Here is a 12,197-nt window from a genome sequence, read left to right as displayed (position 1 = left end):
TTTTCCTTCACTTAAGGCTCTTGGAAACTTTTATAGATCATCTGTTTGAACAAGGTATATAAAATGGGTCTTCTGAAGGCAGTATGGGAGCTAGTTACTATGTGCATTAAAAGAATAACATATAATTCTGGCACTTTAATGTGTGTTAACAAATTCATGCATTATTTTACCCCAATGCACATTAGTTTAATGTCCCACTGTAGTACTACCACAAAACTACCAGTAGGGGACATTGATTCTCTTTTGAGACCTAGAGCCAGAAGGCACAGGAGCAACTGGGGATAACTCCTTTGTCATGACCCCTGGACTAATGAAGGCAGATCCGGAGGTGGGGGTATTGAAGCTCCTACTCACTCCTTGTTCTGGTCATTTGGACTTGGTCTTATTCCACCTCTGGTTTGTTTTGTATATTCCAAAAGTGTGCCAGTCTCAGATCAAGAAGACAGCGAGGCAGGAAAGAATGGGGATTGCCCCAGCCCTTTCTACATCCTGACTATAATGAGTCTCAGTAAACTGCAGAGCAGTTTGAAGGGGGCCCAGGGAATAGGAACGTACGTTGTGGTGTCTATTTTTTTTTTTATTAGGGCTGGTGTTTTATTTTGTATTAAGCCGTGATTGAAATAAAATGGAGAACAAAATTTAATTTGTCTTTCCCTTGTTTCATTTCCAAAACAAATTGAAATGAAATCAGAAATGTCATTGGCAGTTCCTATTTTGTTTTCAACAAAAGCACAACCCTGGTTTTTAGCACTATTTACTGTGTGAGAGATAATCCGCTATCGAGTATTAAGAGAGACAAAGTACATCTGCTGCAAACTGAATTGAAACATTTACAGTCGTTTGACGCCGTCACTAAATCCACATGTTAAGGGTGATTTTATAAAGCAGTTCCTATGGGTTGGGTATGGTTTACATGTAGAAAATGAAATGGTTATTGTAAAATTGCACAGGGTTATATAGATGTAAAGAAAGGCATACTGAAAGACAACAAATACTTTTACATGAAGCACCTAAGTACATAAGTAATGCCACACTGGGAAAAGACCAAGGGTCCATCGAGCCCAGCATCCTGTCCACGACAGCGGCCAATCCATGCCAAGGGCACCTGGCGAGCTTCCCAAACGTACAAACATTCTATACATGTTATTCCAGGAATTGTGGATTTTTCCAAGTCCATTTAGTAGCGGTTTATGGACTTGTCCTTTAGGAAACCGTCTAACCCCCTTTTAAACTCTGCCAAGTTAACCGCCTTCACCACGTTCTCCGACAACGAATTCCAGAGTTTAATTACGCGTTGGGTGAAGAAAAGTTTTCTTCCGATTTGTTTTAAATTTACTACACTGTAGTGAATATAACTCACCTTGAGCTACTATTGAAAAAAAAGATGTGAGCAAAATCCAAATAAATAAATTAAATAATAATTATATCCCACCAAATCCAACATTTTTGTTCCTGGTGATTTACAGCATATAAAAAAACAAAGCAGGACAAAACACCCTACATATAGAATGAAAAGCAGAAAAAATAGAGATGGATAGGTGGCCTCCTACAGAAATCCAGAGGAAACACTTGCAAGTAGATGAAATGATAACTTTACTCGAATTGGACCAGTGTTTCGGTGCCACATCGCCTGCGTCAGGAGTCGAGGGATTTTATGAGAGTCCTGCTTTATCAGTAGACATCAAAGAAGATGCTAGAAAGAAGTGACGATGATGGCAACACAATGTAGACACATATGCTCCCAAATTCTATAAAGGGTGCTATAAGTTGGGCATTCTAATTTGGTCGCATGGCCAAATTGTGCAGAATTTAATTGATGAACAAGCCAATCAGTGTCACTAATTGGTACTTAACCAATTAGTGGCACTAATTGACTTTAATTAGAATTTACATGCACAACTTTCTAGGTGTATTCTATAATGTGGTGTGCCTAAGTTCTAATATGAGTAATTGGAAAGGGGGTATGGCCATGGGCGTGGAATGGGCAGGTTGTGGGCGTTTTCGAAAAACTATGCATACTATTATGGAATACACCCGATCTGCGCCTAACTTAGGTGCAGGTATTTAAGCCTGGTTTTAGGTGGCCTAAATGGGTGCATCTAAATTTTAGTCGTAAGAAAAATGCATTAGCATATTCTATATAGACTACACCTAACTTTAGGCGTAGTTTGTAGAATCACGATAATAGTGTGGTTTTTCATCACCGGTTTTTAAGGTGCCATTTATAGAATTTGGCCCATGGCACAGATCTTCGTCTGAGTATATAATATCATCGTTACCACCAGTGGCGTAGCCAGACAGCCAATTTTGGGTGGGCCTGAGCCCAAAGTGGGTAGGCACAAAAGTTTCTCTCTGTCCCGCCCCCTTCCTCCCCCTCTCCCCCAGCACCTCCCAACTCAAAATAGAAATAGAAACACTTTAGCTCATGAGGAAAGTGACATCCACTATGCTATCATATTTCAGTTAAGATTCAAAATAAAATGCCTTTTCTACCTTTGTTGTCTGGTCATTTTCTTTTTCCATCATGTTGACCCAGTTTCTCTTTTGAACTTTCCAATCTTTCTGCTATTTCTCCTTCAAGCAGCTGTTGTCCATTTGTCTTTTTCTCCTTTCTTGTTCCATTCCCTCATTTCACTTGCCATTGACATATTGACCTTTCCATTTTAGCTCTTTCCTCTCTTTTTTTTCTTTTCTCTGTCCACCCAAATTTTATCCTAACCCCTTTTCCTTTGTTTTACTTTTCAGATACCTGTCAGATTTCCATTTCATTTTCACCCACTAGTTCTCCTAGTCCCCATCTCTCTACTTTCCCTGCAATCCATTCCCTTCCATCTTCAATCTATTCCCCATTACCATATTTCTTTCCCCTGTAATCAACATTCTCCTCCGTTCATTTCCTTGCCACCCACTTGGCCTCTCCCACATGGTTCCACCTTTCCCAGTGTCTCTTTCCCTCCACCCTTCTAGCCCAGCATCTGCTCCCTCTCTTCTCCCCACCCTTCACCCCCTCCCAGCAACTTTCTGTCACTTCTCTCTTTCCTCTTGCCCCCTCTCCCATGATCCAGTGTGGCCAGGATCTCCCGCATTCCTTCCCTCATGCCCAGCTCCCCCTCTCTATGACCTATCCCTCCCCATGGCAAGGATTTCATCCATTCCTTCCCTCATACCCAGTACCCCCTCTCCCTAACCTGCTCCTCCCTGTGGCCAGAATTCTACCTTCCAGAATTCTGCCTGCCAAGCCATCTACCCCTCCCCCTTCAGCTCTCTAATCTTCCTTTTCACTGCAGCGGCCCCTTTCCCCTGCTGGACCTTCATTACTGCTTGCCTCCGTGGGGAGATGTCATCATCCATTTCTCAGTTGCAGCATCCGATTCCGAAGATCCATGGCAGAGGAAATCAGCTGATTGAATCCCCAAGCACTTTTTTCCGACTGCAGCGCGGGACCAGCCACATGCCCGCGAACAGCTCTGCGCAGCGTTCCGACTCCAAGTCCCGCCCCTTAAGACACAAACGGCCTGTTTCCGATACAGAGAAACAGGAAGTTTGTATCTTAAGGGGCGGGACTTGGAGTCGGAACACTGCGCAGAGCTGTTCGCGGGCATGTGGCTGGTCCCGCGCTGCAGTCGGAAGAAAGTGCTTGGGGATTCAATCAGCTGATTTTCTCTGCCACGGATCTTCCGAATCGGATGCTGCAACTTGTTTGCTGAGCTGGCGTGTGCAGCTGGGAGATAATTTCGCTGCTGAAGGTGCAACAACGGAGGAGGGATAGTGGCTGGTTTTCTGCTGGGTGGGCCTGGGATGAAAATGGGTGGGCCCAGGCCCGCCCAGGCCCACCCGTGGCTACGCTCCTGGTTACCACTGCAGCAATGAAGACCCAAGAAGCCGGAACATGTTCAAATCTCGCGCCCAGCAGTAGATTTGAATGTGTTCCTGCTCTTCGAGTCTTCATTGCTGCAGTGGTACTGATAATGTTTTGTGTTCAGATGAAGATCTGTACCATTTTGGTGTCGTCATCGGCACTGCATTCTATCATCCTCTTTAATGTCTATTGATAAAGCAGGACTCTCATAAGATCACACGACTTCTGATGAAGGCGCTGTGATGCTGAAACACGGATCCATGTTGAGTCTGTTTATACCCTGCGTGCAAACACAGTTGATGCCATTAATAAAAGTTATCATTTCATCTACTTCCAAGTGTTTACTCTGGATTTCTTTTGGAAGACCATCTGTCCATCTCTACTTTTTTGTGATTAACACCATATATACATATTAATATAACGACAATACTGCCACTTGACAGAAGTAGACATGCATTTAGCAGGCACAGAATGCCATTGCAAAGAAATGTGCCCTGACTTTTTCTGTGTGATATATGCTTCATTCTTCAGGACTAGGACAGAATCAGGGTGGTGGACTTGCTGCAGTCTCTTGGCTGGGTCTTCAATTTTGCTAAGAGCCATCTGGTACCCTCTTAGACACTGGAATATTTTTGGATGCGCTTTGATATGATCCAGCGCTGGGTGTTCTTGCCGGCCTCTCAGGTGGGGAACTGCAGGGACAGATTCGTTCTCATCTCAGGACGCCGTGCCCATGCACACGGGATTACGTGCAAAACCTGCAGTCCATGATGGTGACCATGGATGCAGTGTCTATTAGATTGTAAGCTCTTTGAGCAGGGACTGTCTTTCTTCTATGTTTGTGCAGCGCTGCGTACGCCTTGTAGCGCTATAGAAATGCTAAATAGTAGTAGTAGTATCTATGCTTTATGTGCCTATCCCTTATGCAGTCTGGGGAATTTGTCTTGTTAGATTTAAGCTTCTGTCCTATGCATTTCCCTTGTCTTTCATGTGTTCCCTCTTATTGTCTTTTGTTATTGTAAAGGTGTTCTAGTTTTTACTGTAAGGTTTTATTATTGATTTTTTTTGTTTTGACTTTTTAGAATTTTTATTGTACGCTGCCTTGATATTCTTTTGAAAGGTGTCTTAACAAATATGCAAATAAAATATAGGCACATATATTTTTTAAAAATATGCATGTACATGAACAGAGTGCATAAATACATTTAAACCTACCTTGAAGCAGATGTAAATTTGCGGCTGTTTATTAACATGCAGTAACATTTTGCAGTTACCATGCATTACTTGCAAAAATTGATATACGGTAACTTGGTAGCTGCAAAGCCTGTGTGGTAGCTGTTGAGGGTATGCCCAGAATCTGCTCTGAAATTATCACACAGGGCAGACATTTACCACACAGTAAACATGCTGACAACGCTCCTTTTTGCAATGTTGTACATTGATTCCATAGAAAGATAGGTCAGCAAACATGTTGCAGATGTATATTTGTCTGTCTGTCTGTCTATCTATCTATCTACCTACTGTATTTATTTATTTATATATTTAAATATTGTGGCTAGCTTTTGCAGGTAAACAGAGAAAGACATTTGGCAGTGTTGCCTAAATATCAGGGCTGGCTCTACAACTAGATGGATGAAACATCTGCCCAGGATAGCACAACCCTGAGGCGATGTCGGCTCCAGTGTGACAGAGCAACAATGGCACAAGTGCAGACAGTACAGCAGCCTTTGAGCACATGCACATCAGGGGCATAGCCAGACAACAGGTTTTGGGGTGGGCCTAGGCAAGAAGTGGATGGGCACCTTCTCCTGCCCCCCCCCCCCCCATGCCACCAAAATAATATCTCATCTGGCGGGAAAATGCATCTTTCCACCTTGGCAGTCTGCAGAAGGCATGCGCTGAAAACTGAGCATGCACAGGTGCCGTTATCTTGGAGAGTAGCGTTTTTGTTACCATCAGGGGAAGTCTTCAGCTGGCAGAGCTTGGGATCCCCACCAACTACGCTAAACGTGTGCTACAGTTGGGCCTGAGCCCTGGGCCCACCCAGGCCCACCTGTGGCTACGCCACTGATGCACATGCTCAGGCTTGCCATGTCCTGGCCCCTTCTATACAGGAAGATTGGAGTGAGCAGGATGCAGCAGGCCTTGAGTACGTACATATACTTACAGGCTTTAATCCACATTGTCTAACTTAGTATGGCCCTAGTGAAGGTTGTGTGGCAGCAGTGGTACAAACAGAAACGAGGGAAGATGCAGGTCTGCCAAGAGGAAGGCAAGGAGGGAGAGATACTGGCTACAGGGAGTGGAAGGGGAGATGCTGGACAGGGTGTCCACCGTAGGGAAGAGAAAAGGAAATGCTGGCTATGAGGGAGGAAAGAGAAGGGAAGAGGAGATGCTGGACATGTCAGGTAAGGAAGGGAAGATGCTGAATCCTTGGTGATAAGGAAGAAAAGATTCTGGAAGGAAAGAGGAGATGCAAGCAGGTAGCCTAGTGGCTAGATGTCTTGGCCTCTCATTTCGAAGTAGCCGATGCAAATCCCAGCACTAACAGCTAAAACCCAAAGCTGCTTACCTGACCTGCTTCCACTTTGCACTTCCCCCTCCCCTGGAAGTCCTCCTGTTTTTCCTGCAGTTTGCACTTTCCTCCCCAGGGAGGTAGGCTTCCCTCTTACAAGAGGCATAGATTGGCAGGGGAGCGGGTATTCTAGTGGTTATAAGGCTTGGCCTCTCATTCCAAGGTGGCCAGTTTAAATCCCAGCACTGTTTCCTAAGCTATTTACCCCTTCCAGCACTGCTCCAGGGGCAGCTGGCCAATACAAACAGCAGCATAACTTGTGGATAGTACTTTGCAAAATTTTAAAATTAAAAAGTCGTGGGATAGGAGGCAATGTCCTTCTGTAGATTAGGAATTAGTTATTAGACAGAAAACAGAAGGTAGGGTTAAATGGCTATTTTTCTCAATGGAGGAGGATGATTAGTGGAGTGCTGCAGGGATCTGTACTGGGACTGGTGCTATTTAACATATGTATACATGATCTGGAAATCGGAACAACAAGTGAGGTGATTAAATTTGCAGATGACACAAAGCTATTAAAAATTGTCAAAAACACATGCGGATTTTGAAAAATTGCAGGAAGACCTTAGGAAACTGAAAAACTGGGCATCGAAATGGCAGATGAAATTTAATGTGGACAAATGCAAAGTGATGCACATTGGGAAGAATAATCTGAATCACAGTTACCTGATGCTAGGCTCCACTTTAAGAGTCAGTACTCAATAAAAAGATGTAGGTGATTGTGATAAAACAGTGGGCTTAAGCCTGTAACTTGTATTGTTTCCTGAAGTGTATTTCTCTAGTTTGGCCAACAAGTGGTGCATATTTGTGTTTTGAAGCTGCTTCAGAACCAAGGCTGCTTTTCTTTGTTTAAGTTTTTTGAAAAGGCAATCTGCGGTATACTTTCAAACATTGTTGTTCTGGGCTATGGCCCAGAACCTCATTTTCATTTGGATTTTACTGGCTTTTTCCCCAGTCTTAGCCCCGGAGAAAAGAGAGACAGATCCCTTTGCTGAGGCCCTGTGATCAGTTATATTTGATAATGTGTGAGCAGCATATTTACTGATCTCACAAGGTACTTTTTAGAAAGTAAACAAATGTTTAGTTAGTGTTATAATTGATCCTTATTTCAGTTACCTGTTATTATTTTGCTGATTGCACTTTTTCTGTTCATTGTTAATATTTTTAAGACAATAAACAATTTTCAGTTTATTGCCTCCTCCTGTCTGGACTGAAATAATTCTGGTGGTTTGTGTGTTGGGTCTGTGAGTGCTTTCTGGGAACTGTGGGACCATTGGGAGTGTGGTCTCCAGTAATCTAGAAATCACGGGGGATAATTTGAGAGCAGAAAACTCGCCTAGAGGCGGTTGTGACCGAGTAGGTGGGAGGAGGATGCTAGTGTAGAGCACAAGCGGCAGATGCAGGTGGACCTGAGCTGTGCTGGGGATAGACCCTCTAAATGGCCACAGGGTAATCCCAGGTGGGTGGCTAAGCATTTTGTGACAGTGACATTGTAGACTATACGCTGAAATCTTTTGCCCAGTGTGCAGTGGCAGTCAAAAAAGCAAACAGGATGCTAAGAATATAAGATCAAGAATATTATAATGCCTCTGTATCCCATGGTGTGACCTCACCAGTGGCGTACCAAGGGGGGGGGGGCGGTGGGGGCGGTCCTCCTCGGGTGCACGCCGCTGGGGGGGTGACGCACACCGGTCAGCGTCATTGGTTTCCATGCTCCCTCTGCCCCGGAACAGGAAGTAACCTATTCTGGGGCAGAGGGAGCATGGAAACCAACGATGCTGACCAGCGTGCGGCACCCCCCCCCCAGCGGCGTGCACTCGGGGGGTGGTTCTGCCAACGGGGTGGGGGGGTGTCTCTTCGACAGGGGGGGGTGTCGCGCTGCACGGAGGGGAGCGCTGCACCCGGGGGGCGGGGCGCATCGGCGATCCGCCCCGGGTATCAGTGCCCCTCAGAACGCCACTGGACCTCACCTTGAGTATTGCATTCAATTCTGGTTGTCCTATTTCACAAAAGATATAGTGGAATTAGAAAAGGTTCAAAGAAGAGGAACCAAAATGATAAAGGGGATGGAACTCCTCCCACATGAGGAAAGGCTAAAGAGGTTAGTGCTCTTCAGCTTGGAAAAGAGATGGTTTGAGATCTAGTAAATCTTGAGTGGTGTAGAATGGGTAAAAGTGAATCAATTTTTCACTCTTTCAAAAAATGCAAAGACCATGGGAGATTCAATGAAATTACATGTACATACTTTTAAAACAAATAGGAGGAAATATTTTTTCACTCGAAGAATAGTTAAACTCTGGAACTTGTTGCCGGAGGATGTGGTAACATCGGTTAGCATATTTGGATTTTAAAAAGATTTGGACATGTTCCTGGAGGAAATGTCCATAACCTGTTATTGAGATGGACTTGAGGAAAGCCACTGTTTGCTTCGGTATTGATAACATGGAATGTTGCTACTATTGGGTTTCTGCCACATACTTTTGATCTGGATTGGTCACTATTGGAAGCAAGATACTGGGCTAGATGGACCATTGGTCTGACCTAGTATGGCTATTCTTATGTTCTTATTATATATGGAAGTAAAGGGAAGACTTGGGTAATGGTGATACTGGATATGGGGGATAGGGAAGGGAAGGAGAGACACTGGACATGGTGTGTAGGATCTTGAGTCACCCCTATCAGAGCGGGATGTATGGCTGAAGGTTCTTCTAGGGTATCACATACCCTTGAGTCAGCCCTGCTGAATATGAATGCCACACCAGATGATGGAACATAAGCTGAACACCAGGCTTCAGACATCTGCTCTTGTCAACTACTGTTAGAGCTCACAGTGTAGAGATGGCCTTCGTTTAAAGACTCAAGCAATCACTTTAAATGCTAATGGAACTTCATGAGAAAGTAATGAGGCCAAGACATTCTAGTACTATTGCAAAACTGCTAGAAATTGCCTTTTGTTCAGAATCAGCATGTTTACAATAAGTTAATTATCAATGAATTGCAAAAACAAATCAATGTATATGAAGCTTAAAGTCTATGATTTTGATAACAAGAGCTTTTTTCTCTGAAAGTGTAATCTGTATGAATGGAGGCAATTTGCGTAAGAAGTGGGTGGTGATGTGATTCAGAAAGAATAGTGTGAGGGAAGAAAATTATTGTTCTGTGCAAGAAAACAAAACATTTATCAGACTTTTTATGTTGATGTATATGGTGGTGATAAGTACCTTATTTGTTGTAGACTTGGGAGTTCTTGGTCCCACCATGGCAATTGTGGTGTTATATATAGATATATATAGGCATAGATATAACACAATTGACGTGTAAAGGCTATATTTTCTTTTTAAGTTTCTCTCTACTCCATGATTCTGGCACAACTTGTCTTTTTGATGGGGCTTTTACACTCTCTCTCTTTCTTTCTTTCTTTCTTTCTTTCTTTCTTTCTCTCTCTCTCTCTCTGTCCCCCTGAGCATAGAACCAATGGTGTGCAGTTTGCCATTGGGTATACACATTGTCAGAGCACAGAGTGCAGAATATACATTCTATAATGTATGCATGCTGTTTTGAAATCATAGCTCGGTGGCTTGGTTGGTGACTGGCCTTGCATGGCTTGATCATATATCACCCATGTAGTGACAACTGCGCTGGCTGCCTGTGGCACAGCAAATTCAATTTAAATTGTTGTTGCTGGTCCATCGGGGTTTATATAATGACCCCCCCCCCTTCTATTTGTGTGCAGCTCTTCAGCATTATGTACCATCGAGGGCGTTGCATTCTGATAATGCTGGGTTGCTTGTAATACCAGATTTAAGGCGTCTGCGATTACAACTTGCACAAACAGGTGCTTTTTCTGTGGTTGGATCTCAGTTATGGAATAAGTTGCCTTGTTCTTTGAAAATTCAAGAGAACACTGCCTCATTTAAGCAAATGCTGAAATGTTATCTGCTGGACCATCATGCTAATCGATGATGCTTTCAGGTGTTTTCTTGCTCTTGTACTTATGCTGATTTGTTGTTATTGTACTGATTTGTGATTTGTATTGTTGTCCTTTTGCTATTATGTGTGTTGCATTGTTACCCGCGTTGGGTATAAAGCAGGATATAAATAAATAAACATAAATATAAACATAGCTCTAATGGAGGAGCAGGGGCAGCGGTGGCAGTGGCAGCAGCTGTGGCCTGAGTTGGGGGGTGGCGACCCTGCCCCAGCCTGCTCTGTCTCTTGGCGGCCCTGCATAGATCTAAGGCGTGTGTAAATGTTTGTGCCTGCAATGTCAGCATAGGGTTTGCTACATACGTTAGAGTCATACTTTTCTTTAGACAATAGTAGCAAAGTAGATGCCTACTTTCATGGTTAATGTAGATGCTTCCTTAAAAAAAATTACCCTCTTTGGGAACAAGGGTCCACCTAGCATTAGCAAGCATGTATAAAAATGTTGATATTTGAGTCATTTACCTGTGAATGTGTATATGCATGTGCTTAAATAACAATAATCGAGCTATGTGTTAGTCTGTAAGTATGCACCTATCTTTTAGTTATGCATACTTTCCAGGAGGACAGTAACATGGGTGGAGTTTGAAAGAAACCAGTGTGTGGCATACACTTATACCCATAAATGATAGAATACTATGATTTTCGCACATACTTCCCCAATCTAGATGGGAGCATTTCACCACCCATATGGCTGGTGTACATGCTTGCTGTAACAACAAACTGCTTATTTAACAGTTATGTTCGGATTCTATAAAGAAAAGCAGGCGTCTACTTTTCCTAATAGAACATGCTCTAAACTGGCCTGTTCTTGGCGCCTGAAAACAGTTGCCCTCTTATAGAATTGCCCTACACATTTCTATGGAGAAATGCTTACTAAAAATTTGTATCTGAGGTGTCAGAGTTGCCGAAGGTCTCAAGAACCATCAGTTGGATTGAATTCTGGCATCTCTGGATTGTATTCTACTGCTTGATCCATTAGATGACTCCTCAGCTTGTGAAAGCACCATTTTGTTTGTTCTATTATTTTTCATCTATCTCATTCTCAAGGTCACCTTTTCATGCACCATTCATATATATATTTTTAGTCATTTTAAACCTCCATCTGCATTGAAGATGAGTGCCTAACCACCTTATAATTGAAAGAGAAAAACGCCTAGATTTCGACCCAAATCGGGAGATAGACGTTTATCTCACAAAAACAAATAAATCGGTATAATGGAAAGCCGATTTTGGACGTTTTCAACTGCACTCCATCGCGGAAGCGTACAAAGTTGACGGGGGCGTGTCGGAGGCGTGGCGAAGGTGGAACTGGGGCGTGGTTATCAGCCGAGGAGAGATGGATGCCTTTCGCCGATAATGGAAAAAAAGTATGAATTTGTAGCTAGAATTTAGGGCACTTTTCCTGGACCCTGTTTTTTCCATGAATAAGGCCCCAAAAAGTGCCCTAAATGACCAGATTACCCCCAGAGGGAATCGGGGATGACCTCCCCTGACTCCCCCAGTGGTCACTAACCCCCTCCCACCACAAAAAATAATGTTTCACAACTTTTTATTTTCACCCTCAAATGTCATACCCACCTCCCTGGCAGCAGTATGCAGGTCCCTGGAGCAGTTGTTAGGGGGTGCAGTGGACTTCAGGCAGGTGGACCCAGGCCCATCCCCCCCTACCTGTTACAATTGTGCTGCTTAATGCTTAGTCGTCCAACCCCCCCAAACCCACTGTACCCACATGTAGGTGCCCCCCCCTTCACCCCTTAGGGCTATAGTAATGTTGTA

General features: G+C 43.7%; 1 protein-coding gene across 1 annotated transcript in view; it reads left to right on the top strand.

Moving 5' to 3' along the window:
- The window catches only part of NRXN1 (neurexin 1), a 2,115,739-nt gene that overhangs the window by 320,000 nt on the left and 1,783,542 nt on the right, over nt 1-12,197 (top strand). The window lies entirely within an intron of this gene.

Source organism: Microcaecilia unicolor, chromosome 3 (genome assembly GCF_901765095.1).
Source record: "Microcaecilia unicolor chromosome 3, aMicUni1.1, whole genome shotgun sequence".
Taxonomy (NCBI): Eukaryota; Metazoa; Chordata; class Amphibia; order Gymnophiona; family Siphonopidae; genus Microcaecilia; species Microcaecilia unicolor.
The sequence above is the reverse complement of the archived record's forward strand: the minus strand, read 5'-3'. Positions and strand labels throughout refer to the sequence as shown.